We start from the raw sequence: 4829 nt of genomic DNA on the forward strand, positions 1-4829 counted from the left end.
ATATGCAGTGTATTATTTGTTGAAACTGTACTTTCGATTTGATTTGAAACTGTCTCATTGCTATATGTTTATCAATAAAACCTTGAAAAGAAAAAAAAATAAAAAATAAAAGAAAATTATTCATTTCTACTTATGTTCATTTCAATTGAAATATAAAAGGAGCCCTCTTACTGATTGCTGCAACATGTACTCTTAGAGCATAACCATAAGGTAAAGTAAATTTTATATGAATATGTTGTTTTGAGAAACTCCATTTTTTACTTGAAACTAAATTTTAAAGTTACTTGCCTAATGAGCAGTGCTCTCAATTTTCATTTACATTTTGCTGTATTAAGACCTGTAAATAAATGCACATGGATTTTCATATTTAATGTTACTGGTTTCTTTAGACTATATGATTGCAGAATTTCTTACATAGGACAGAATCTGTATAAAATATTCCTTATGAAAACAACTCATAGCTCTTTATACTTTGTTGGGAGAGGAATGTTAATTATGCTTATGAAATACATATGGTGGTTTCCAGAAAAAAAAGACTTCAGATGTTAGAACTAAATATGAATACAAACAGACATGTATGAAATAAAGTATGAAGTTATACAAATGGCCTATTGGCTAAAATAAAAAAAAATCTCCAAGGTAAATTTGATTCTAACCATTACTTATAATTGGTGTTATCCTATCCTTCTACCATGAACTACACTGTACAACAAATAATTAAGGTCCTTGATTCTTGCTTGAGATAAAGAAAAAAATGTGGTAACTACTGCATTCATTCTGGCTTTCGACCTTGAAGCACATTCTGAATTGTATCACAAAAAATGGAAGCCCAAATGGAAAACAGATTTGAAAGGAAGGGAGAAGGGAGAAATGAGACCAGAGTTAAGGATAACTCAAGTAGCTAAAATGTATGAGAGAGAGTATCAAAGAAGGGTAGCTGTTGAGAGAAGAAACACCAAAAATTTAGGAGAATTGTAATTATGTACTCATAAGTCTTTTAATACCAAGCACTTAATCAGGGTGAGACTCCATGAGAGATGGTAGAAAACAGCTACTGAAAGTCTTCAAAACAGCCAGAATGTAAAGGTCTCTACTAAACAACCCAAGTTTTAAAAGTTACACATTAGGATTGAGAGTACTTAGGAGAGGGCTGGGGAGATAGCTCAGTAGAATAAGTGCTTGCCTGGCAAGCACAAGGTCCTGAGTTCAGTCCCCAGAACCAAAAAAAAAAAAAAAAAAAAAAAAAGTGCTTAGGAGTATTCTAGCACTAAGACTGACTCTAGACCCATCCTCAAGAATTAGTCCTCAAACATCAAGCTGATACACCAGCACAGTGACTGTCATAAGAACACAGTGGAAGACAACAAAATCCCTATTTTCAGCATTGCAGTATTCACAACATCTACTGTAAAGAAACAAAAATTATACTTCCTACAAAGCAGGGAAATTTGATCAGTAACCAAAGGAAAAAATCACTCCCAAGAAGTAGGTCAAGAAGTGACCCAGATAATTACATTTGCAGATAAAAACTCAGAGCTGTAATAAGTATGTTATAAAAGAAATAGTCATTATAAGCAGAAAAATTAAAGCTGTAAAAATTTAATGCTAAGTATAGGAATGAAAGATTACAATTTTGAAATAAATATTCATTGTAAGAACTTATTAAAAGATCAGAGGTGGGAGAAGAAAGGATCAGTAAACTTGAAAGCAAGGAAGCACAACCTATACTAGCTGAAGCATAAAGATCGTATAGTATCTGTAAGGCATGGAAAGGGGTGCCAACCTGGAATACTGTGTCCAACAAAACAGCCTTTTGTAATAAATACACCTTCAAACAAACATTGTCAGAGAGAATGCAACCAGCACATAAGGAAAGTTGGAGAAGTTCTTCAGACAAATGAGACCATCTAGAAACTTTGATTTGTACAAAATAATAAAGTTCAACATAAATGGCAAACTTTTAATAAATACTGTATATAATTTTATTTTAAATATATAAGGCATTCGAGTGTTAAAGCAAAAATAATGCATTATTGAATTTATTAAAATGTTTGATAATATAAAGGACAGAAAAGGGTCAGTGGAAGTATACTACTGCATGACTGTTATACATTATTATTCTTACATTGTGTAATGGCATAATATTCCCATATGGTTAATGTATATTGTAGCCCTCAGGACCATGGATTAGATAGAATAGAATAATTTTTAAGATTTTGAATAACTCATGAGGCAGGAAAAGAAAAATAAATAGGAAAAATATTGAAATGATTACTTATATCCAATCAAGTTAATAATTGTATGCTGTGGTTTGTCTCCTAAAGAGTTGATGTGTTGAAACCTGGACAGCAGTATGGCAGTGTGGGAAGTGGAACCTACTAGGAAGTCATTAAGTCACTTTGGATCCTATACTTAAGGGAATGCTAGTCTCTTGGAGTGAGTTTTTACAAGGGCAAGTAGTTATAAAAGAAGGAACTTGAATTGGCTTTTCATCTGGCTGTATTCTTTTTGCCACGCACATATATAACTGCTGTTGTGAGCGTAACCACTATGAGCCTTTAACACAGCCAACCTAACATTGGCCTCATAGTCTTGAACCTCCAGAACTGCAATCTACATAAACCTATTTTCTTTTTTTATTTTAAAGAAAATAAAAACATTACAAGTGATACAGGCTTTCATAAAACAAGATGATAGGAATTCAACAATGGTTGTTATATTACACGTTGTTGTCTTCAGAGTAGTTCTCAGATTACTGGACATATTCACGTAAAATTGGTCAAAATAAAAATTTTAAGCATTAACTGTTCCCTTTAGCAAACTAATAGAAATTAGTAGTACAATCATCCTACCTATCCTATGTACATACATACATGGTTTTATTCCCCTTCCTTTCTTTTCTCCTTTCCCTCATCCCAGTTGTTCTTTGTTTTTGAGCAGTTTCTTTCCCTTTCACAATATCTATTAAGCCTTTTGAATTTTATTTACTCTTTCAGGCCCTTGTACTGGGAAGACTATCATGTTCACACATTGCTGGTCTGATTATTTCACTTTTGAGTATAGTTTCTGGTTGCATTCATTTATTTATAAGAGCCTTGAGTTTATCCTTCTTTATAGCTGAGTAATACTCCATTGTATGCAAATATCACATCTTTTTTATCCATTCCTCAGTTGATGAGCATTTGGGCTGTTTCCAACTTTTGGCTATGACAACTTGTGTTACTAATAACATGGGCACACATATATCACTATGGTTCAATGTTCTCAATTCTTCTGGAAACCTACCTAGAAGGGGAATAGCTGAGTTAAATAGGACCTCTAATTCTAGTTTTTTGAGGAACTTCCACACTGATTTCCGCGTGGTTGTACAAGTCTACACTCCCACCAATGGTGAAGAAGAGTTCCTCTTACCCACAGGCCCTCCAGCATTTGTTAGTTGATTTCTTTATGATATCCTTTATTTCTGGAGTGAGATGGGATCTCAGTGTTGTTTTAAGTTGCATTTCTCAAATGACCAATATTGTTGAACATTTTCTCATGTATTTCTTTGTCATTTGCATTTTTTCAAATGAGAAGTATATATTCATCTTAGATGCCCATTTTTGAATTGGGTCTTTGAATTTTGGGATCCTGATTGTTTTCAATTCTTTATGTTTTCTAGATGGATGTCCTTTATCTGAAGGACAATGGGCTAAGATTTTTTTCCCCAATTTGTTGGTTCTCTTTTCACTCTGTTGGAAATTTCTTTTGAGTGCAAAAACTTTTTGATAGGATGCAGTTTGATTTCTGTGTATGAACTCTCTCCCTACTGCTATATCTTCAAGATTTCTACCTACTTTCTCATCCAGTAGATTTAGTGTTTATGTCTTAATATTTGGATCTTTAATCCATTTTGATGTTAGTTTAGTGAATGGTGATATACATGGTCTAGGTTCTGTTTTCAGCATGTAGAAAAGCAGTTTTTCCAGCATCATTTGTTAAAGAGGCTGTCTATTCTTCATTGTTCCAGTGAACATGTTCAGCTCCTTTCTCAAAGTTAAGGTGGCTGTGTGTGTTTGTAGTTGTGTCTGCATCTTCTAATCTGTTCTACTGGGCTTCAAGTTTGGTTTTTTGCCATTACTATGTTAATTTTATCTCAGTAGCTTTGTCATATAATTTCAAATCAGGGATTTCAATGCCTCTTGCCTTGCCTTTGTTAACCAGAAGTGGCTTTTCTATTGTAGGTCTTTTCTGGTTCCAAATGAATTTTTGGAATGTTTTCTCTAGATCTGTGAATTATATTAATGGTATTTTCCTTGAGATTGCATTAAATCTATATAACAGTTTGGGGAATATGGCCATTTTCACATTGTTGGGTCTTCCTATTTCTGAGCAAGGAATATCTTTCCATTTTCTGAAATTCTCTTTGAAAATCATTACTCTCATAGAATGGAAAACTCGGAAGAAATGGATAGATCCCTAGATATATTCAAATTACCAAAACTGAATCAAGTTATAAAAATTCTGAATAATCCAGTATCAGTTAATGAAATTGAAAATGTAATTAAAAACTCACCAACAAAGAAAAGCCCAAACCCTGATGAATTCACAGTTGAATTGTGAAATTTAGAAATTTAGAGAGTATTTAGAGAAGTATTTAATACAAGAAATTTAGAGAGTATTTAATATCAATACTTCTCAAACTTTTTGGTGAAATTGCAAGGGAAGCAATTCTCCCTAACACATTTTTTTTTAATTTATTTATTTATTTATTTGTGTGTGTGTGTGGCCAGCTCAGCCCACCAGGGGGCGGGGCTGGCTGGCATGTGGTGCTGGGGGATTGAACCGCG

The 4829-nt window shown here is 33.4% G+C and overlaps 1 pseudogene across 1 annotated transcript in view; it reads left to right on the forward strand.

The window, feature by feature from the left end:
* Window positions 1–2382, forward strand: part of LOC101583655 — a 10813-nt pseudogene extending 8431 nt beyond the window's left edge. Inside the window, exon 2 of the transcript XR_001117132.2 lies at window positions 2325–2382. The product of XR_001117132.2 is annotated as a U1 small nuclear ribonucleoprotein C pseudogene (transcript). The remainder of the gene's footprint in view (window positions 1–2324) is intronic.
* Window positions 2383–4829: the final 2447 nt, after the last annotated feature.

This window comes from Octodon degus, unplaced genomic scaffold (assembly GCF_000260255.1).
Source record: "Octodon degus isolate 3935 unplaced genomic scaffold, OctDeg1.0 scaffold00051, whole genome shotgun sequence".
In the NCBI taxonomy this organism is placed as follows: domain Eukaryota; kingdom Metazoa; phylum Chordata; class Mammalia; order Rodentia; family Octodontidae; genus Octodon; species Octodon degus.